The sequence below is a fragment of the Chiloscyllium plagiosum genome, chromosome 15 (genome assembly GCF_004010195.1).
Source record: "Chiloscyllium plagiosum isolate BGI_BamShark_2017 chromosome 15, ASM401019v2, whole genome shotgun sequence".
In the NCBI taxonomy this organism is placed as follows: Eukaryota; Metazoa; Chordata; class Chondrichthyes; order Orectolobiformes; family Hemiscylliidae; genus Chiloscyllium; species Chiloscyllium plagiosum.
The window spans coordinates 16,450,081-16,474,399 of NC_057724.1; the positions used below are offsets into that span (position 1 = coordinate 16,450,081).

At 41.9% G+C, this 24,319-nt stretch overlaps 1 protein-coding gene and 1 non-coding gene across 2 annotated transcripts in view; both read left to right on the forward strand.

The window, feature by feature from the left end:
• The first annotated feature begins 8,744 nt into the window (after positions 1-8,744).
• On the forward strand, positions 8,745-8,816 carry trnae-uuc. The gene has a single exon. It is a non-coding gene; the product is annotated as a tRNA-Glu (tRNA).
• A 987-nt stretch (positions 8,817-9,803) lies between these two features.
• Positions 9,804-24,319, forward strand: part of elf1 (E74-like ETS transcription factor 1) — a 263,022-nt gene continuing 248,506 nt past the window's right edge. Inside the window, exon 1 of the mRNA XM_043704487.1 lies at positions 9,804-10,142. The gene's annotated coding sequence lies outside the window, so the exon portion shown is untranslated. The remainder of the gene's footprint in view (positions 10,143-24,319) is intronic.

The following is a 24,319-nucleotide window of genomic DNA, read 5'->3' on the forward strand; positions in this document are numbered from 1 at the left end:
TGTGAGGGAACAGCAACATGTTTTATTGACTGTAGCTATACACAGATGGGAAGTCGGGGTCAATTAACCCAGACACCAACAGCCACGGGCGCCAGTTCCATGTGATTTGTCATCAATAAGACGCAACTCCCTTGTACACATGCTCAATGTAGCTGTATTCAGAGTAAATGGATCATTACTCTTACTTGACAGTTACTGTTCTTTCCGCTGTTTTGTCTCATTTACTCCACCTTTTGGATTCTGAACACTTATGTTAAATGTTCCTTTCAGCTCCTTTGCTTGACAGCAGTGAACCCTCACAACAACCAAACACTTGTCTTATCATCTGTGTATGACATACAGATATCTGTATGTTGAAATGAATAGGCTACATGCAATGAAAGGAAATTGAACAAAATGCCACAGAGCAGCCCCTATCTCTCACCAAAACGGAATTCCTTCATTCCTGCTAACGTTCCTTTTAATCTATTCTCCATTCTCCCCAACACCGTATAGAACTGAGCACAATACTCCAGCTGCGACATAACCAGCACTTTCGAAACGTTTGACATGATTTCAATTCTTTTGTGCTCTAGTATGCTATATACAAAGCCAAATGTTTTGTCACAGCCTTGTCCACGCATCTGCATACCTTCCATGTTTCTGCATGTGAACTTCCATGTCTCTCTGTTCCTGCACGTTCATGTTAAAGTGGCATTGCTTCGCTTCAGTATAAATTCACTTTTAAACACACTTAAACTTCCAGTGTCTGTCCATTTCAATGGTCTGTGTCCTGCTGAAGCCGTTTCTGTCTTCCTCGCTGTTTCCCAAGGGTTGTGTCACCTGTCAGATTTAGAATCAAGTCCTAGATGTCTCTGACATGGAAATGTGATGAGAAATGCTGTCCACTCCAACCACAACAGTCCCAAAATACTAGTGGTCAGATTTCTGTAACACAAGCTAGAATTACTGTGTTGGGACCATGTAGAATTCTCAACATAGCTGACTCCAAGGGAGTTGCTTGATAAGTTATATTTCCCAGTAAGTAATCCCCCCTGCATCTAGAATCTTCTGTGAATGCCCCCTAAATTTGGACGTTTCAGAGGGTCCCATTGTATTTACACTGAAAAGGAAATCTGTCATCCGTACTTGTTCTGGCCTACCTGTGATTCTAGACCAACGGCAATGTGGTTGACTCTGAACTGCCCTTTGAAAGGTCCAGAATGCCACTGCACTTCAGGGCAATTCAGGATGGATAGCAACCACTAGATCACCCTGCAACCTCTCCATCACAGGAAGGGGTCAAGTGAAAGGAAGACGACTGATTGTCCAAGAGAGGTTAAATCGACTCAAACTCCCGAGTAACAATTAAACAGGACCATAGACCTACCACTCACTCCACTCTCCCAATCACCCCCTTCTGCCAGACCAAACCCTGCCGGTGCCAGCATGACCTGACCCCGTTAGACCTGAGATCAACCCTCACTTTAACCTGACCCTATCAGATGTGAGGTCTACCTTGATCCAAAGTGACCCAACCTGATCGTACTGGACCTGACACCAACATCTCTTCGCCCAACCCCACATCCACATGACACATCAAACATCCCCCTCCCTGCCCGGACACTACCTGATACTGAGCAAAGGGCAGATAGCTCCCTCTTCATCATCCCCATATCCAGCCCATCACCCCACCCTCACCCTGACCCAACTCCCCCACACATCCAAAGAACTCATTTTACTCAAGAATGGCACACCTTGGGCACTACCTCCTCACCCATCTAGCACTCTATCCTTTTACCTACTTGGTACCTTACTCCCCTTATCTACCCAGCTGGCACTCTACCTCTTCATCCCACATTTGCCTTTGTTCAGCCCCTGTCAAAGTGACTTTGGGACCTTTAATAAACATGACTCCTACAATAAGGCAGCAAGTGTTGGAAAGAAGGGCCTTGGCTTAGCTTGGCTTGCTACATCAGCTCTGAGCGGCTTTCTCCCTGGTTTCGACCAATGGACACCAGATCAGACTTGGAATTTTGGACATTATCGATGGGTAAGTGGGTTAAAATTCCAGGGAGGGATTCCTTTTGGTCGAATTTGTTCCAATGGTAATCAGAATTGCTGGGCCTTCATTTCCATCATTCTGACAGAGAGACCCAAGTGGACAGCACATGAATAATTCTTTCAAAGGCTAAAGTGTGCCTGCCTACCTGGCTGTTGAGACCTCTTACTATGTTAAAGGCACTTTATAAATGTAAGTTATTGTTCCCTAGGTTGTGAAATAACATGTGGAATGATAAATCCGAAAGAAAGGCAATTTTCATTTTGATGTGCAGATAATTTGAATGTAAAGTTACTCCACACTTCCAACTTACCTGATACAACCTTTGCAGAATCTAGTGTGCAACATTGAACATAACGCAAGGTTGTTACTGGGCTGGAGTTTAAGGAAACTGGACTGAGATTCAGGATTTGCTGCCTACTGGCGCTATTAGTTGACAAAACAGGACTGAATATTTCACAATGGGTAGAGTCTACTTGAAAGAACTTGCAGGAAAACACTTTTGTAGCGCTGTATCGTCTTAAGAATGCTAATTTGATTTCAGTGACCAAATAACTGCAGCCTTGATTAGGCCATGACTGCCACTTAAACCAGGGACACGCTAAGGTGAGGAGATTCCTGTCTCAGGTCTCTGTGTATGATCACTCACACTGATGGTGTTCTTTATCTCATGGACTAAACCTTGGCAGATGATCAACAGGAACACTCTGCCTGTCAGACGTAGAGAACAACTGTTGAAAAAGCTGCAGGACACTGATATTGACTATGAAACAGGCAAAAGTTTAAAACAATTCAGAACATAAATTGACATAAAGAGGGAATATGAGCACCGTTATAAAATGTCAAAGTAGCTACATAATTGGTGAGAACACAGAACCTATCCCCACATGGAGTGAAGCAAATACAAGAGATACATTTAAAGGGGAGCCAGATAGACACATAAGGGAGAATAGAATAGGATACAGTGACGTGGTGACATGATGCAAAGTGGGAGAAGGCTACTGGAGGAGGAGACTCCACAAATCCCCCTAACCCCAATGATGGAAGAGCCCAGAACATCAGCGCAAAAGCAACACATTTCAGTCAGAAGTGCCAAATGCAGGATCCATCTTAGCCTCCTCTGAGCTCCCAGCACATAGACTCCAATCTTCAGCCAATTTGTTTCACTTGTATGATTTCAAGAAATGGTTGGAGGCACCGGAGATTGCATAGGCTGTGGGCACTGACAACTGTCTGGCAATAGTACTGAAGACCTGTTCCAGAATTAACTGTACCCCCTAGCCAAGCTATTCCAGTACAAGGGAGAATCTAACCATATCTCGAGTTTCAATGTCATCATAATCCTCCCACTATCAATACGATGGAGTGACCATTGACCAGACACTGGACCCCACCCGCCATATATATTCTGTGGCCACAAGAGCAAATCAGAAGCTAACAGTTTTGTACTGGGTAGCTCAACATCTGTCTTCTCATTGCCTACCCAACATCAATGAGGCAATAATCAGGAACGTGATGGCATAATCTCCACTTGTCTTGATCAGTGCAGCTCCAAAAGCACTCAATACTATCCTGTCAGACGTAGTCCATTTGATTGGCAATGCATCCACAATCTTCAATACTCATTCCCTTCACCACATACCCATGGTGACAGCAGGACAAACTATTATCAATATGTCGTGCAGTTACATCACAAGCCTCCTCCCACAGAATATTCCAAACCCATTTCCAAACCACATGCCATTGTGACTTAGAAATTTAACACTGTTCCTCCACTGTTACTGTGTTAAAACCCTGGAAATCCTGTCCTAACAGTACTATAGGTGAACCAAAGACTGAAGCATTTCAAAAAGGCAGCTCATCACGACCTTCTTCAGGGTAATTAGGGCAGGGCAGTAAATGCTGGCCTAGCCAGCGACACCCGCATCCCATAAAATAATAAGAGTAAAAATGCTCAACTTCCATCACTGCAACATTGGTGACCATGCCTTAAATTACTTCGACCCTAAGGTCTGTCAGGATAGAAATTTCCACCTGATTTTCTGTTAAATAAGTTTTCCAATCTAAAGGCCTGCAAGCTAATGCCATCCAGAAGGTAAGCCGACCATGGCCAGGGGCTCCCAATCCAAGCAGTATAAACCCGCTGTTAAAATTGTCATCCAAATGCAAACAGATATTGTCATGATTGCAATGTAATGTGTACTCCTAGTGCTTAAAAGTAGGTTAAAAAACAAAGAGGAAATTGAATTGGTATCGTTGCTATTTAGCTAGGACTGGCATCAGGTACAGACAAGGTGCCTTCCTGCTGAAATTGGTAGACACTGACAGCATCAGTCAGATTCAGCAGTAAGAGGATATGCCGTGTTTGCACTTTGTTAGAATTCAGACCCATTGGATGGATGTGGGTATAAGAGACTATCAGATATGCTGCTCGTGTACAACACGGTCAGTGGTTTAGACTACAGTATGTTACAGTAGTCAGCCAATTGGAACATATTTCGGTTATACATCATCTCATGCTGCCAGATTCTGTTTTCTCCTTGCTCTAGGCTGGAACTGACTTTGTGTTCCCAAAGAAAGGAGGAGTGAAGGTTCCAAAAAAGCATAAAGCATAAAGCAAAAAAGCATATGATTCCCTTCCCTCCTGATCTGTGTGCCCATTGTGAGGTTTTGCAGATGATACCAGATTTGGATTCAGGTCAGGGAATTCTCTTTCAGAACAGCAAGATTTCCTGCAATTGTGGTTTTATTCTTTCATTGAACGTGGGTGTTACAGGCAAGGCCAGTATCTATTACCAATCTCTCATTGCAGTTGAATTGCTGGTGCATTTTCAGAAGGCAATTAAAAAACAACTACATTGTTATGGGTCTGGAGTCACATCCAGGCAAAACCAGGTAAGGGTGGTAGATTTCCTTCCCTAAAGAGCATGAGTGAACCGGTTAGAATTTTACCACAAGGAATGAAAGTTTTATAGTCTCCAATGCCGAGTCTAATTTTATGTCCATATTTATTTAATTGAATTTAAATTGCACCAGCCGCTATGATGGGATTTACCCAATATCCCCATAGCTTGGTTCTCCTGGTTGCTGGCTCACTGGCACTATAACCACAGCATGAGAGTGTGATGCTGGAAAAGCACAGCAGATCAGGCCTGAAGAGCAGGTGAATCGATGTTTCGGGCAAGAGCCCTTCATCAGGGCATGTAGACAGAAACATAGCATGAATCAAGATAAGAGTGATGCTGGAAAAGCACAGCAGGTCAGGCAGCATCCGAGGAGCAGGAAAATCGATGTTTCAGGCAAAAGCCCTTCATCAGAAGCTTAGCATGAGTATTATGAAGAATTTTATTCCAAAATCAAAAGAAAAGTACGTGAAGTGCCAGCTTTGTTGCATTTCAGAAAGTCCACTTCAGGGAGGTGTTTTTGTCATGGGTAATGTCAAGAGGCCTCGACCAATGTTTTGGAGTCAAAGATTCTAATCCCACCTTAGCAGGTGATGGAATTTAAAATCAATTAATAAATCTACAAATACAAATCCCAGTGATAGTGACTGAAGCCAACATAGTATCAATTCTCTAACTTGACTAAGTTCAGTATTAATCCTTCTGACTGGAGTTAGCCCAGTATCGATACCTTATCGATAGTCTAGTCTGAATCCTATGACTGCAATCAGCCCAGTGCCATGGAGTTCATGGAATCCCTATGGTGTGGAAGCAGGCCATTCAGCCCACTGAGTCCACACCAACCCTCTGAAGAGCATCCCATCCAGACTCACCCCATCTCTGTAACCCTGCATTACTCATGGCTAATCCACCCATCCCTGGGGACTAGAGCAACTTAGAATTTAGAATTCCTACAGTGCAGAAACAGACCCTTCGGCTCAACAAGTCCACACCAATCCTCCAAAGAGTCTGCCACCCAAACCAATTACTCTACATCTACCCCTGACTAATCCATCAAACCTACACATCCTGAACACTACGGGCAATTTAGCATGGCCAATTCACTTAACCTGCACATCTTTGGATTGTGGGAGGAAACTGGAGCACCTGGAAGAAACCCACACAGACATAGGGAGAATGTGCAAACTCCACACAGTAGTGAAAGTGAGGACTGCAGATGCTGGTGATTAGAGTTGAGAGTGTGGTGCTGGAAAAGTACAGCAAGTCAGGCAATATCCAATCTCATTCCTGATGAAGGACTTTTGCCTGAAACATCGAATTTTCATGCTCCTTGGATGCTGCCTGACCTGCTGTGCTTTTCCAGCACCACACTCTCATCTCTAAACTCCACACAGTGTCCCATGCATGGAACCAAACTCAGGAGTTTGCACATTCTCCCCGTGTCTGCATGGGTGTCCTCCGGGTGCTCTGGTTTTCTCCCACAGTCCAAAGATGTGTAGGTCAGGTGACCTGGCCATTCTAAATTGCTCATAGTATTAGATACACTAGTCAGAGTGAAATGAGTCTGGGTGGGTTACTCTTCAGAGGGTTGGTGTGGACTTGTTGGGCCGAAGGGCCTGTTTTCACACTGTAGGGAATGTAATCCCGAATGCTGCAAGGCTGCAGTGCTAACCACTGAGCCATCATGCCGCCCCTAGTTAACTGGGCATTAATCCTCTAATTCTGGATTAGTGGTGCTGGAAGAGCACAGCAGTTCAGGCAGCAGCCAAGGAGCAGCAAAATCGACGTTTCGGGCAAAAGCCCTTCATCAGGAATTGTCAGCCCAGTACTAATTCTCTGACTGGAGTTATACAGTCATGGAATTTTACAGCATGGAAACAGAACCCTTCGGCCCAACCAGTCCACAACGACTATGTTCCCAAACTAAACTAAACTAATCCTACCCACTTGCATTTGGCCCATATCCCTCCTAGCTTTTCCTATTCATGTATTTATCCAAAGGTCTTTTAAATGTTGTAACGTATCCACATCCACCACTTCCTCTGACAGTTTATTCCACACACTAACCACTCTGTAAAAACGTTGCCCTTAAAGTTTTTTTAAATGTTGCTCCTTTCACCTTAAAAACATACCCTCCAGTTTTGAACTCCCCCATCTTAAGGAAAAGATCTTTGCCATTCACCTTATGATTTTACAAACCTCTATAAGACCTCAACATCCTCTGCTCCATGAAAAATGTCTCTATACAAAACTGAAAGACCTGCGGATGCTGTAAATCAGAAACAAAAACAGAAGTTGCTGCAAAAGCTCAGCAGGTCTGGTAGCATCTGTGCAGGGAAATCAAAGTTAACATTTTGTGTCCAGTGACCCTTCCTCAGAACTGATGGTAGCTGGAAAATGACAGTTTTCCTGCATTAGACAGAATGGGTGGGGGGGGTAAGGAGGAGCCCAAAGAGAGAGAAGAACAGTTCCACAGACAAAGTAGGTAATGATCTGGCTATGAGGGTGGAAAAATGTTAATGGAGACTGTTAGTGGCTAACAATAGATAGTGTGTAATGGCAGACTATGTGATAACAATGCCTGATGTGTGGGGTAGGGGGCTGGGCACTCTCCCATGTCCACTAACAGTTTCCATTAACAGCTATTCATCCTCCTAGCCAGACTGTTATCTACTTTGTAGGAACAAATTACTGCTGATGCTAGAATCTGTACTGCAGACAACAAATGCTAGAGATCTCAGCAGGTCAGGCAGCATCTGTGGAGAGACAGCAAGTTAACATTTTGAGTCTAGATGAATCTTCATCAGAGCTGAAGTGAAGTGTGGAGGGATAGCATTTAAGCTATATTTCGGGGTGGGTGGTTGTTATGGTGGGGATAGTGGGTGTAGGGTGCTGATGAATAGTAGTTTACATCGGAATGTGAGAATGGTAGAACAATGGTGTGTCTCCTGCCAGGTTTAAAAGGACAGTAAGTGGGATGGGGGAGGGGAGGACGTGATAACAAGCTAAAAGAAAGGAAAGAAATGGTTCACAACTTAAAGGTGTTGAACTCAAGTCCAGAGGCTGTAAAGTGACTAGTCTGAAGGTGAGATGGCGTTCTTCTAGTTTGCACTGTTGTTCACTGGAACACTGCCTCATGCCCATCCAAGGGCCCAAAACAGTCTTTCCAGGTGAAGCAGCATTTCACCTTGACCTCCTCCAACCTTGTATATTGTATTCGCTGCACCCGATGTGGCCTACTCTACACTGAAGATACCAAATGCAGACTAGGTCACTGTTTTGTGGAACACCTTTGGTCAGTGTGCACGCAGTACCCTGACCTTCCTGTAGTCATTTTAACACAGTGTCCTGCTCCTGTGCCCACTTGTCTGTCCTCGGCAAGCCAGGCAGCATCAAGAAGTGGAAAAGTCGACGTTTCGTGTGTCACCCTTCAGAACCCAAACGTTGACTTCTCTACTTGCTGATGCTGTCTGGCTTGGGTGATCTTTCAGCCTTGTGCTTATCTACATTGGAATCCAGCATCTGCAGTTTTTCTCTCTCTGCAGTGTTCCCAGTATTAATCCTGTGTACCTAGCCCAGTATATATTAGTCTCTGACTCTAGCTAGCCCAGGATTAGTCCTCTGAGTCTAGCTTACTCAGTAGTAACCCAATGGTAGGAATAAACCTGCATCAATTCTTTGCATGAAACAGCTGACTGTAGTTAAACCAATACGCATCGTATAAACAACACGTAATTATAACTCAGTGACGACCTGATGACACACTTACATTCGGCTCAGAAGCAGTTGTTTTCAACTCCTCCCATATGGTCTAGCGGTTAGGATTCCTGGTTTTCACCCAGGCGGCCCGGGTTCGACTCCCGGTATGGGAATGAGCAATTTTTTTTTTGTTTTGCACGTGCAACTTTATTCTTTTACGGTAAACCGATCAAACAAATGTGCGAGCGATCCCCCACGCGTAGCCGACGATGGTGGGTGAGAATGAGCTGCAGACTGGGCACAAGGCTCCCTTAGCCGGGGCTGCTTGGTGACTGGGTTTGGCTAAGATTGGGCATTTTGACTCGAAATGACCCTGGGAATCCTCTCCAACTCCGGTCCTGTAGCGTAAAGGGACAATGGGTGACGCCCCCCACCTTCCCCCGGGGGGTTCTCTATCTACCTTTTGACTCCCCCACCCCACATGATGTCTAATGTCGAGAATTCAGGGACTTTTTTTTGGGAGCGAGGGTCACTTCTGGGAAAGAAGGAGCTGTTCCCTAATCCCAGGGACTGTCTCCAAATGCACTTTTCATACCGCCCGGACATCAAATGTAAATCACGAGGACCATTTTTTTAAAAAAAAAGAGTTTGATATTGCTTCTATTGCAAACAAGTCCGTCAGATGAATACAAGCATTTCTGTTAGGAATTTAAACTCATAAATATTTAAATGTTTCTGTCGATGTGGGGTATTCTTCCACAGACTGGGACAATGCCCAGTCAATGAACATAGAACTTAAATCCATCAAATACAATCCTGCCAACGCGTATGAAGTCGACTTTCATCACAGTCCAATTCCTTCCTGACATCCTGCACAGTTATTCCGCACTATTCAGTTATTATCTAAAGTGAAATTAATTTCGAAATCCCGCTTTATCAGAGCAAGTTCACCTCAGTTGCAAACTCTACTTTTGTTGTCAAAGTCACCTTAATCCACTAATTATTTGCACTACTCGACTTTTCCATTTTCTCCGCTCCCAGTTTTTCCTTGTTATAGATATCAACTCCGCCGCATCTCTATATATTTCTATCCCTTGGGTGTTATAATGTCACTAAGGTGAGCATTTTTTTTGGATAACTGCTTTATCTTCGAAAATAGATTTTTGACAAAAAAAATGAAACGCATTTTATATCTAAGCCCGACTGGAAGTTTTTAGAATATGCAAAACCGACGTCTGTGTTGTTTTTGTGGATAATAAACCCTTCTGGCGCCACTCAAATGCTGTTAATGTTCATCCCGTGTGAAGCTTGGAGACCGTCCCTTGTTGTAGAAATTGGCCACAGTGTTATGGAAAAATGTGATTCGCCCGGAGCCAATGGAAAGGACGAGAAACGAGTTAGGAAATCCCCAAACTTTCAGGAGTGTCGCTGGGGATTGAGACCGAGTGTGGAGGCTATCCTGCAGTCATCAGCACTGACCTATCCACGGTCCTCCCATTGTGAGTAAAACTAAACAAGCTCAGAGTGAGTTTCCTAACTTTTTCTTATTGTTTAGGGTGAAACTTAGTTGCAGAAGGAAACAGTCCCGTCAGATAAATAAGTTTGATTACTGGCATCATGTTCAATGATTGCATGCTCCGTGACCCCAGGATTTGCTGAGCTCACGCACGTTTTCTTAAAACGTTTCAGTGACCGTACACATTTGCAGCAAGTTGTTTCAAAGTTGGGTGGATTAAATCATTGAGTGTGGTAAGTCTGGGTGTACCAGTGGGTTCGAAGCGACCGTGTAAACAGTTAATGACACTTCGGGAATGGAGCTATTCCCTCCCAACCAACTTTACCGGTTGGGAGCCGTTTAGTCTTTTGGGTAAAATATGAGGCTGTAAACGCAGAGATGTAATCACATCACCAGAAGGTAATCTTCATCATTGTTTGCTTCATTTGTGCTTACACACATTCCCTGTGATGTACTGCTGCGATCAAAAAGTCATTGTAGCTGGCGACAATCCAAGATGTTCAAGGCTGTAAGGAAACTGAATGCTTCAACCCAGTAACTTGATCAATGGGAGCATTTAAACATACATCAGTGAATACAACTATTTCATAGTTTTTCTTAAAAATATATAAAGCAGAACAATTATAAACGAAGTTCTGGGAGGATTAAGGGGGCCTGGTGAACTAGTGGCTGGGCATTGATACTTTGGGAAAACGTTTCTGTAGTTAGGTAGCTGGGAAATACTAATTTAGGAAGCCACCCAGTGGTACTCTGTTGTACATTTTGTCTTGAAGTAGAATAAACATTATGAATTTCATAAAATAATTTGGGGCCGGGGGCCGGGGTGGGGGAAAAGAGAGAATCCTTCTCCTGTTTTCATGTTCACTGTTTAGAATACCTAAGATTGATTTCATAGTCATCTATAAAATTCCATTGGTCTTCTGATGATCTGAGCTAGCTGGTGTTTTGGGATACGGGGAATCTCAGATTTGCGAGTCTATTTGTTGTTTTAAAAAATCACAAGAAAACGTTAGACTGGCAGCAAAATTGCAACATGGTTGGAGGAATTGAAATCCAAATTGTAGGGTACAGAATTAAACTTTTTTCCCCTCAAAATTAAATGTGTGCTCCTCTCCATGTTGTGCTGTGGTATTCTGAGCTGTTCGGTATATTGCCTGGCTTTTGAAGTTCTGAAAGAGCAGTGAGTGTGAGATCTGTCTTTCCCATGCAACAGCTGAAGACTTTGTTTTATGTTTTAACACAGACATTTATTGGGGTGGCAAGAAATGTGAGGATCTTGAGGAGTGGGAGTAAGCCAGAGAGCACATGACCTGGTTGCATTTATACTGTGCTTCTTAAAAGCTCAACATCCATTTTACAATCCATGAAGTTGTTCAAGTGTAGTCATTGTTGTAATCTAAGTACAGCTAATTTTATGCAGATCACGCCTCCACAAACATCAATCTATCAATAATCTATCTGTGATGTTAATTTGAGGGATACAATGTTGCCAAGACACGAGGGGCATCTTCTACTGTTCTTACATAGTTTATTGGGATGTTTTATTTTGCACAGGAGACTAGGCAGGGCCTCTATTTAACACATCACCCAAGAAACAGCAACACTGACAGGGTAGCATTCAGTTAGTACTGCATGTTGTTAGGAGACGGTGAGGTCTGGAGATGCTGGAGATCAGAGTTGAGAGTGTGTTACTGGAAAAGCACAGCAGGTCAGGCAGCATCCAAGGAGCATGAAAATCGACGTTTTGGGCCGGAGCCCTTCATCATTCCTGATGCTGCCTGACCTGCTGTGCTTTTCGAGCAACACAATCAACTCCATGTTGTTAGCCTGGATTTTGTGGTCAAATCCCTGGACTGGAACTTGCCAACACACATCCATCCTTTTCTCACTCTGAGGCACAAGTGCTTCAAACTGAGCATAGCTGATAGATACTGAGAAAGTCATGCAGGACACCACATAACAGGTTCTAAGTGCTGTATGTCCAATTTGTTGTTTTTTTTGTACTAACATCTGAGATTATGTATGGAGTGGGACTTTAACCTTTGACCCTTCTTCTGAGATGAGAGTGTCACCAGCAGAGTCAAATTGAAATGCAATTTTTCCATGATATCACTGTACAAAATACTTACCATGCCCTTGGACTGAAGGGTGAGACAAATTATTGTTTGGTTTTCAGGTCGTACTGTTTTGAAAATGTCAGAGTATTAAGACAGTTCAAATAGATGAGGAGAGCAATGGACTCCCCTCTCGTTTCAGCTTGATTTATACTTGCATCTACATTTTAAACTAGCAGCTGTGCATGTTTCATTCCATGCAATAGCTTCAGCGAATTAATCCTGGGCAGGAATTATCTTTCTTCCCTATTAAGTCAGCTTGTTATACTGGTTAATTTCTTTTCTTATCTATTAAGGGAATTAATCTAACCAATGGGGAGATAATAGACAATAGGTGCAGGAGTAGGCCATTTGGCCCTTCGAACCAGCACCACCATTCATTATAATCATGGCTGATCATCCAGAATCAGTATCCTGTTCCTGCCTTATCCCCATAACCCTTGATTCCACTATCTTTAAGAGCTCTATCCATCTCTTTCTTGAAAGTATCCAGAGACTTGGCCTCCACTGCCTTGTGGGGTAGAGCATTCCATATATCCATCACTCTCTGGGTGAAGAAGTTTCTCCTCAACTCTGTTCTAAATAGCCTGCCCCTTATTTTTAAACTGTGTCCTCTGGTTCTGGACTCACACATCAGCGGAAATATGTTTCCTGCCTCCAGAGTGTCCAATCCTTTAATAACTTTATATGTCTCAATCAGATCCTCTCTCATCTTCTAAACTCAAGTGTATACAAGCCCAGTCGCTCCAATCTTTCAACATATGATAGTCCGCCATTCCGGGAATTGACCTCGTGAACCTACACTGCACTCCCTCAATAGCCAGAATGTCTTTCCTCAAATTTGGAGACCAAAACTGCACACAATATTCCAGGTGTGGTCTCACCAGGGCCCTGTACAGCTGTAGAAGGATCTCTTTGCTCCTATACTCCATTCCTCTTGTTATGAAGGCCATCATGCCATTAGCTTTCTTCACTGACTGCTATACCTACATGCTTGTTTTCATTGACTGATGTACAGGAACACCTAGATCCTGTTGTACTTCCCCTTTACCTAACTTGATTCCATTTAGATAATAGGAGAAAGTGAGGTCTGCAGATGCTGGAGATCAGAGCTTAAAATGTGTTGCTGGAAAAGCGCAGCAGGTCAGGCAGCATCAAAGGAGAAGGAGAATCTCTTTCTCCTTCTTTGATGCTGCCTGACCTGCTGCGCTTTTCCAGCAACACATTTTTAAGCTCCATTTAGATAGTAACCTGCCTCCCTGTCCTTGCTACCAAAGTGGCATTTATCCACATTAAACTGCATCTGCCATGTATCTATCCACTCACCTAGCCTGTCCAAGCCACCCTGTATTCTCATAGTATCCTTCTCACATTTCACCCTGCCACCCAGCTGTGTCATCAGTAAATTTGCTAATATTATTTTTAATGTCCACATCTATATCATTGATGTATATTGTAAACAACTGTGGTCCCAGCACCGAATATTAGGGTACCCCGCTGGTCACCACCTGCCATTCCACAAGGGACCCGTTTACCATTACTCTTTGCTTCCTGTCAGTCAGCCAATTTTCAATCCAAGTCAGTACCTTGTCCCCAATACCATGTGCCCTAATTTTGCTCACTAATCTCCTATGTGGGACCTCATCAAAGGCTTTCTGAAAGTCTAGGTACACTACATCCAAGGGCTGTCCCTTGTTTATCTTTTTATAGTTACATCCTCAAAAAATTCCAGAAGATTAGTCAAGCATGATTTCCTCTTCGTAAATCCATGCTGACTCTGACCTATTGTGTTACTGCTATCCAAATGAGTCATAATTTCATCTTTTATAATTGACTCCAGCATCTTTCCCACCACTGATGTCAGACTAACTGGTCTATAATTCCCTGTTTTGTCTCTTCCTCCCTTCTTGGAAAGTGGGACAACATTAGCCACCCTCCAATCTGCAGGAACTGATCCTGAATGGATACAACATTGGAAAATGATTACCAATGCGTCCACCTCCTTAAGTACCCTGGGATGCAGACCATCAGGTCTGAGGGACGTATCAGCCTTCAGACCTAACAGTCTATCCAACACCATTTCCTGCCTAATATAAATTCCCTTCAGTTGACCCATTACCTTAGGTCCTTCAGCAACTATTACATCTGGGAAATTGCTTGTGTCTTCCCCAGTGAAGATAGATCCAAAATATCTCTTCAACTCTTCTGCCATTTCCTTGTTCCCTATAATAAATTCACCCGTTTCTGTCTTCAAGGGCCCAATTTTAGTCTTAACTATTTTTTTTCTTTTCACATACCTAAAGAAGCTTTTACTATCCTCCTTTATACTTTTGGCCAGTTTGCTTTCGTACCTCATTTTTTCTCTGCGTAGTGCCTTTTTAGTTTTCCTCTGTTGCTCTTTAAAAGTTTCCCAGTCCTCCGGATTCTCACTCATCTTTGCTATGTTATACTTCTCTTTTATCTTTTTTACAGTCCTCAACTTCCCTCGTCAGCCACGGCCACACCTGCCTCCCCTTAGGATCTTTCTTCCTCTTTGGAATGAACTGATCCTGCACCTTCTGCATTATATCCAGAAACACCTGCCATTGTTGTTCCACTGCCATCCCTGCTAGGGGATTGAACCATTGAACTTTGGCCAGCTCCTCCCTCATAGCTCCATAGTTCCCTTTGTTCACCTGCAATACTGACACTCCCAATTCTGCCTTCTCCCTCTCAAGTTGCAGATTAAAACTTATCATATTATGCTCCTGAAGTTTGGAGAGAGCTGTACTTGAGATCCCTGTAACAGCTAAACCTGTCATTTTATGTCTCAAAATGGTGAATATGGGGGTGAATTAGATACCCCTTAAGCAGGACTAACTAGCCAGACTAAGCCAGAACGATAAAGATTGACTAAATATCAAAAACCTTTTGAACCGCAAAGTGTCTTAGTCTATTTTACTATGGCTAGAGTCATGTATAAATGTAAGTTTTTAGCTGAGAGTAATTTTTAGATTTTCGGGCTGAGATTTGATTGATATTGTGGATCAGCCCTGGCTCATTATCAAGGTTTATCCGTCCAGATTCAAGATGTTTGTGCCTTACAAGCACTCTATTCAAAGCGATTTAGTAATTTCCAAAGGGGACGTTTAGTCTGCATATATTCAGAATTGAATTAGCTACAAGGCTGATGTGATAAATGGATAAGTTCAAACTATTGCAGTCAGTGATTTTATTCAGAGGTTGGCATAAGGCATGTTGTTGGAGTATGGTGGGAGAAAGTGTACCTTGCATATACTTAATCCTAACCATCAGATCTGCATCCTGAGGTAAAGATTAGGCCACGCCTTAATTGTGCCCTTTGCTTTGTCAATCACATCATAGAACGTCAGGTAAATGGGATCACGAGCTGTTGCTTTCTCTTTCCTTTGAATAATACTGATGCAAATACTAGTGTTTCAACTAACGTATTGGGTGAGCTAACCCAATGCAGGACGATATTGTAAGAGAGACAGGGTAATGGGGGAGGGGGGTGGGGGTGGGAGAAATATTTATTAAAATAAACACTTTTAGTTTGTGTATGGAATATTTAAAGATACTTATTTTGGAACAGATCTTGTTCCATTGCAGTAACGTTTAACCTCTGCAAGCAGTCTTTTCCAGCACAATGCTTATCAGGGGACTTTATCATCTGAAGTTTTGCCTGCTCATTTATGTAGAATGGGAATGAGAAAGACATGAATTGGGGGGGGGGGGGGTTTAATTTAGTCACATTTAGTTACTGATATTATATAAGTGCATTTGTTTTGTTTTTAATTGTGCATTTCAGTAACTGACAGGCAAATGTATCATAACTGCAATTTGCTACAGTAACTGCAGTGATCGAGGGTACACTGGTTATATAATTTTTCAACTCAGTGACTTCAACAAAGAGATTGAGAGTAATGTATCTAAGTTTGTTGATAATAGAAAGCCAAGTGGAAATGTAAGCTTTGAGGAGAAAATAGATATTGACAGGTTGCAGACTGATGGGGGAGTGTGATGCTATTCATTTTTTGCTATTAAAACAGAAAAAAAGGGACTTTTGAAATGTGTTCAAAGGAACGTCTGTCCTGTACAGGAAAATCAGAAAGTTAACATATAGGTATGGCAAGCAATTTGGATAGCAAATGGCATGTTGGCATTTATTATGAGGAGACTGGAGTACAAGAACTAAGTTTTGATTCAATTTTGCAGAGGTTTGGTGAGACTGAAACTGATGTACTGTGCAAAGTGTTGGTCCCCTCTTTTTAAGGAAGGATATACTTGACAGCAAAAGGTTTGCTAGGTTGGTCCCTGAGATGAAAGAGTTGTCTTATGGTCAAGAGTTGAGTAATTTGATCTGTCCTCCAGAAACATACAAAGCTCAGAAGGAGCTGGATAAGATGGATGCAAGGGGGTTGGGGAATCTAAAACATGATTGGGGATCTAGAACAAAGGGGATCAGTTTCAGGGAAAGAGGTCATTTTTTCAGGGTAGAACTGCAAAGAATTTCTTCACTGAGGATTATGTACGTTTGGAATCATCTGGAGGGGTTGTGGATTCTCTATCATTGAACACAATCAATGTTGAGATAGACAAGCAGATGTTTGGTCTTTCTGGGAATTAAGGGATATGGGGTAAAGGCAGGAATGTGGAGTTGGGCCGGAAGATCAGCCATGATCATATTGACTGGTAGGACAGGCTGGCTTAGTCATGTGGTCTCTTCCTGCTCCTGTTTCACTGATTGTTAAAATGTTTGTACTCTACTTTGCATTAAATCCATTCATCACCGTCACCATCCTTGTGCTCATATTAACACCCAGTCTTATTTGTTCTCCTTCATGCTTCTCCATGAATTTGTCACTACCCATCCCTTTTTCTAAAAAGGCTGACAATTCACTCAGTCTTTTTCTGACACTGGCCTCTTGTGCATCTTTCATTTCATTTGCCTAACCTTCTCAACCCTCGCCTCAGAAATTCTCGTTCCAGACCTTTCTCCTGATGTCGAAGCTGTTTAAAACCTACCTCTTTGCAGATTTTGGTGACTTGCTAAATTTAGTTTGAAATGCTCCAATGAAGTGCTTTGAGATGTCTTTTTACGTTGAAGATGTAAAATTAATGCAAGTTGTTTCTTGTTTCGGTTGTCATATGGTAACCTTGTGCTGTTTATTTTAATGAATGTGGTTTCTTGGTACTGATGACGCCATGCAATGCAATCTGCACTATTTACGTTAGCTGGCAGATATCCATGGCTCTGTCCACTGGAATGCTAACCACTAGGACACTCATACAGGGTCGTACATAATTCTGGCTTGCATCTGCCATTTCTACCGCTCTCTCCCCCGCCCCACTTACCCTCCCACTCACTTCACTATTTCAAACTGACAAAAAACTGGCCTGTGACTTCTGAGTAATTGCATATGCAGCAATCTACCAGTTTTCTGTTGTTGAATTTTCTGTGAAGTCTAAAGCGAACATAGTTGACATAGAATAAATTCGCTTATGTTTCAGATTATAAGTAACTTATCAATTGGATGTAATTGGCTGATCCTTTTGAGAAAATGAAGGAAGCAGTAGGTTGAAGTTCAATTGCATTAAAAGTTGGAGTTTGAATTTGTGGGTTTATTGACTACAAGCTCCAAAATAGATACAGTGATTGAAAAAGAATGGCATTTTGTGCACCTGTACTTGTGAACCTGATCTGAGTTTGACCGCCTAACCCACAAAAGCTCTTTTTAAATGGGCCTTTCTGACATGTTAGTGCTATCAACTTGTTGGTTCCATAAGATGTGCTTTCTGCACCAGTTCTGAAGCTGTGTTGGTATATCGAAGGCCAGCAACCAGGGCAAATTGTGCATTTTTACTTATGTCTAATGGGCTGCCAGTCTTTGTGAGATTGCAAAGTTTACTTTGATTGCTAGTTGTGTGAGAGACATTGTGAGCTGCTACTCTAAAGCATAGCATATACGTAGTATATTGACAGCTAAAGAGAGTTGAAGCTAGTGGAGTCCACCTCTGTTACTCAATTATTAATGTAGTGCACTTTTAGACTGGCAAGATATTAGCCTTGTTCATTGACAATGATCTTGTTTCTTGTGTCAGAAAGTTGTGGATTCAAATTCCATATCAGAGACTTGAGCACAAAACCTTTGGCTGACATTACAGCACAATGCTGAGGGAGGGCTGCATCTTCAGAGATTCAATCATTCAGAAGGACTTGAATGATCTTGACGGTCTTCTGCAGTCCTTTTGAGACCGAGGATGACTTTCTTCCAGTCTGGAGTTGTGGGCCTGAGGTGATGAAGCAGTCCAATGCTGGATGAGTGCACCCTGCCGCAGGTAGTGTAGATGGTATCTGAAGAAATGGGTAGGTGGCATGCTTGGGTTTTCACCAGTCCTTCCACCGTTCGTGTTTGGCCTCCACCAGTGCCTGTCAGACATATTCAAAATGATGGGCATCTTCATGGATGCTTCTTCTCCAGTTTGGATGGTCTTGGGCAAGAGAATGGGGATATTGTGTTTTGGGCATATCCTTTGAAATGTTTTCTCTTAGTGACACCTTCGTGAACACTTTGGACATCTTGTCAGGCATGTAGATGATTGACAGTAACTAGGGAGTTTTGGCATCATGAGGCATTGATATTAGAGTACCAACCTTTCCATTGGATTTGCTGGTTCTGTGGGAGGCATGATTGGCAATATTTCTTGAGTGTTTTGAGATGTCTGCTATACATTGGCCATACCTCCAACACAAATAGGAGGGCAAATAATACTACTGACCATGTAGATTGCAGAATTGATGCTGGATTTCAGGTCTTTGAACCTCAGATGGTCAGAGGCTGCACTGACACACTGGAGATAATGTTGAATGTTATCATCAATGTCTTCCCTCACTGAAATGTGATTGAAAGTTATGAGAATTGACCCAGGTTTTCCAATGGTTTATCTCTAGCCAATTTTCTCATACACCTCAGTGAAAATGTTGATGATGGCTTGGTGGAGTGTGTGGCCACAGCAATGTTACCTGTACACTACAGCTTGACAATAGAGATTCGTATGGTCTTTGTTCTGTACTGGAGGCGATGCAGGTTGAGCAGTTTCCCATTTGTCTTGTACAGAAGCTCCATTCCAGCTTCATAGATATGGAGTGGAGTGTTGTGTAAAAAAGTTTGAGACAATGACTGGAACGACAACAAATCTTCTTGACCCCAGTTTGCGGACACATTGGGTCTGTGGTGGAATCCTCCCGGAGGATCAGGGTTTGCATGTTGTTGTATGCCAGGTTGCACATAGTGACACATTTCTGTGGATAGCTACATTTGACTATAATGCTGATGCAGCTGAAGCCTTTGTGAGGTTGTAGAAGACCATATATAAAAATTGCTACTGCTTTCTGCACTTGCCTTGAACATTCCTTGATGTGAAGATTATGTCCCCTGTGCTTCTTGATGGATGCTACCTGCATGGAGAGCACAACTCAACAGCCACTGGGAGAAGGTAATTTTGAGATGAATTTTTGTAATGACCTTCCATGTGACAGATAACAGGAGACCGCTCTGTAATTACTGCAATCCAATTATTATTGCTAATTTCTTGAATTTTGAAGATCTACTGGCATGTCATATTCCTCCCACATGAGGAGATGAGTTCCTGTATTTGTGCCAAAACGCTTTCTTTCTGTGCCCCAGTTCCAAATTTTAACAAAACGCATCTGCACTGGCAGACTCTGTTGTCTGAAAGCCTTTCAATTTCATGCCAGACTGGAGTTGGATAACATGGTGTGTATAGTGGTCAATGACACTCATGTCGAGGATTCATAATGCTTTATGCTACTTACCCCTGGTGCAACATCACCTAAAACAGGTTATCTGGTCATTATCAAATTTCTAAGTGTGGGATCCTGCTTTGCACAAACTGGTTGTTATATTTCCCGCAACATCATAGTCGTTACATTCCAAATTATCTTGCTGTAAACAAAGAGATCCTGAGGTCAAGAGAAGTGTTTTATAGATAGAAGTCTTTCTTTCTAGGAAAGCAATTTTCTTGACAGTATTGCATACTGTGCTGTAAGGGACAACCAGGCTTGTATCATTGGCATTATTTCCGGGTTGTGTCTCCAGTTCAAAGGATACTTCTGCCTTATAAAGTGAACTATTGGATTTGAATGCTCTGCAGCTATAAACTCCCAGATGTGACATTATTTAATTGCACAACATAGATCCACTTGAATTACGACTGCTGTGATAGGTCTGGAAGGCAACGTTGTGCAAAGTTTCCCATGCTGTTCACAGATTCTTTATCCCTGCATGCAGTGACATTATACATACTTTGAGCATGGAACAACAAAAGACTGTTTAGCCTTTGAGCATGTTTTACCATTCAATTATATCTTGGCCGATGCGGGATCTGAAACCATATGCCTTTAGTCCATTTTCCTTAATACAAATGTTAACAAATGTGCTGATCAATCTCAGATTGTAAAATTAACAATTGATCTACTGTCCATTGTTAGTTGTGGAAGCAAATTTCTTTTGTGTGAAGAATTATTTCCTAATTTTAGTCCTCAAAAGCTGGCTGGTGGAAATAGAGAGAAACAATCTGTTTTCCTTAACTTTCCAAATATTGAAAGATGTTAAGGTGTGATTTGATCTAAAATTTCAGGGAATATGTCCCTAGTTTGTATAATCTCTCCGCGTAACGTAAGCTTGAATTCCAGGTATCATTCCAGTGAGCCTACATTTCGGACACCCTCCGAGGCCAAGCTATGCTTCCAAATGTGTAATGCCAAGGGAGATACACTCTATGCTCTAGTTGTGGTCTAGCCAGGGGTTTATATAACTGACAAACAAATTCTACTCTCTTCTGTTCTGGTACTCCTGATATGAAGGGCAGTCTTTCATCAACATCTTGATCACTTTGAGCACTTTTCTGGCATTTCAGTTGTTTACATGAACCCCAAGATCTTGGAGGGGGAAGCAGTAATACTTGGAAGTCAACGTCTTGGTCACATCAAAGTTCAGTTTTGAAAGATATAGTGTATGTGTCATTCACAGGTTCTATTGGTTTTCCCCTGATTCTTTGAACCTCCCATTTCTGGCTGTCCTTCATTGATACATTACTCTAGTATTTCCTTTTAAAAGTCTGAAGTTAACATTCTTACGGAACTGAAGTTCATTTGCCACAGTTTTGCTTATTCTATCAGAAGTTTTGTAATTTAATGTTTCCATCTACACGGCTTACAATGTCACCTACGTATGTGATGTTGGTAAAGTTGCTGTGTGGCTTTACATCATATCATTAACAAAGCAAATGCTTGAGGTATTTCCAGGATGTCCAACCCTATAATGCAACACCATTCATCTCTTCCTACCAATTAAAGAGTTTTTAAAAATGGAAAATCTCAGCAGATCAGGCAGCATCTGGGAGAGCAAGAGTTAACATCTCATTGAGTCCTGTTGAAAGGTTATCAACGTGAGATGTTGACACTTGTTTTTTATCACAAATGCTGCCTGATCCACTGATCCAACATTTTTTTTCTTAGTTTACAATTCCAGTGTCCATGATATTTTGTTTCTCTGCCAATTTGATTACCTGCCCATTATCCTTGCTTTTTGTCTGAAGCTAGCTCAGTCGGCAACTTAGCAACCCAATAACCTGACGTTTACAGTTGAAATAATCCACTTTCTTTTCAATTTTTGATTGGATTTAAAAGCACATGGCACATGTTAACTCTAAGTGAATGGGTTTTGAGTGAGTTAAAATCTTGGCCAGATTGCTGAGTAAGTTTTCAATGCTGGAAATAGAATTTGTGTTGGGGTAGGTATAAAGTAGCACACAACACTTCAGATTCAGATTTTCCTTTCCAATATTGATAACACTGAGAAGCAGCAATGTAAGTGACATCTTTGTTCAATCACATTATGTATTTGATACCTGGGGATTGATTCAGGCATGAGGATTGTGTGGACTGGGTGCTGGATTGTTCTTTATCAACCCCAGATTCCCAAATTAATGAACAACAGGAACTTGAGAGGGTGAAATTTGAACCTGTATCACAGGTGGTCCAAGGCATTTTTTTTTTGCATTCCCCATAGAGTAAATAACTCCACTTCTGATTTTTTAAAACAAAAACAGATAGTGCTTTTTTTTGTGTATCCATATAACACTTGCCCGTTGAATACAATGAGAGATTATAGTCACTGAAAGGTTCAGTTTGCAGAGGTACCATTATCATCACACCTTCTTCAAATTCAAGCGGTTGAAAAGAACTATTTCTGATCAAACATTCCTACTTGGTGTAAATAAAAATAATAAACAGCATGTACTGTTGCAATTACAGTAGATGGCAGGTCTGTCTGCATTGTTACAGGTAGAAAATGTTCAGTTTTAAGGTAAATGATTTCCCATCAAGATAATGTCTCTAAATTTCTTTAGTTATCACAAAAGTTGAGAACCTCAGAAGTCCCAAAGCATTTTGGAGCAAAACAAATTCCTGTTTTTGAGGTATAGTCACTGTTATGCTTTAGCTCCATGTTTACACTGGTGGAACCATGTTCTAAGTAGTGTAAACAGGGACAGCCTGTATATATTAACCAGATGCCAACCTTTTACAATGCAAAACAAAATGGCAGCTTTTGTTTTAAAGCAAAAACTTTATTTAACTGTGACTTTATGTATTATTGAGTGATGCAGCACAGGAGAAGACCATTCAACCTATTATGTCTGTGATAGCTCTTTGAGAGAGCTATCCAATCGATGTTCTCCTGTAGTAAGCGTGTCTGTGTTGATTATACCTTGTACATTTTAGAGACACACATTCTGCCACATTCTAACCCAAATTGAAAGAACCATAACTAAAAACAATATTTCAGATGAAAATTTGTAAGATACCAATAAAACATTTTGCGGGACCACTTACTATGACCTTGGTTTTGAACCAGTCATCATCACATTTTTGCTGAAGATGGAACTAAGATTACTTTTCCTGTCAAAAATCCAACCTTCAGCCAACACATTACCAAAACACTCTTATCTGCTCATTTATCTCGTTTATTGTGTGTCAGTTGGCTGTTGTTTGCTTACAACATTTCAAAAAAAAATAATGAATTGGCCACAAAACACTTTGCAACATTGTGTTGGTGTGAAAAGTACTTCTTAAATGAAAGCTTTTCTCTTTAAAGAATCTGTGGGACAGAGTAAGCGTGAGGAAACTGGATCTATTGTATTAGAGTGGGATATCAGTCAATTCCCTTGGCCAATTTCACAAAATGGGATTGAATGGAAATTACTCTGTTATTACTCCAATAGAAATGAATGACCTGGCATTGAGTAAGGCTACCAGTGTGAAGATCATTTCTCACAGGATCACATTATATTCTGAAATCTATGTGGCCTCAGGTATGTGTGAATCCTGGGGGAGTAGTTGTCCATTTATGCTCCAAAATATTAGATAAGTATAACCAGAGAAACATTCAACAGAAGCACAACTCTATTCTGTTGTCTCCTCTCCTCCATCCCAGGGTTGTCCCTAACCATAGTTGTGGCATATACAGGTAACCCTGCTAAATGTGTTGGCTATCAGTTACTGTGAATGCACACTTCACAAATGAACACAGCAAATCCATTCTTATGCGCTGGATATAGATTTGAATTATTTTGTTCCTGCTGTGAATTTATTAACCTGTGAGCACAAAGTCAATCCTTTAATCCCTTGCAATATTTCTGCAACTGCTGTTTTTGTCACTTCATTACTTTGCTTGCTTTCATCACAGCAGCTTTGACATTTGTGTGTTTTTGTTTTAGGTTTCTAGTGCTTATTTTCAGCAACCCTCGACAATCTCATGAACCTGGCTGGCAGATTGGTTGTGGCAGTAATCAAAGGGGCTGCTCTGTGCTTGTCTGCAGAGCTCATTCCACTTCCGGTGTGAGCAAATTAAACCAAATAATACAATTCCTACAGTGTGGAAGCAGGCCATTCAGCCCATCGAGTCCACCCTAATCCTCCAAAGAGCTTCCCACCTAGACCCACCCCTCTAACCTACCTCTG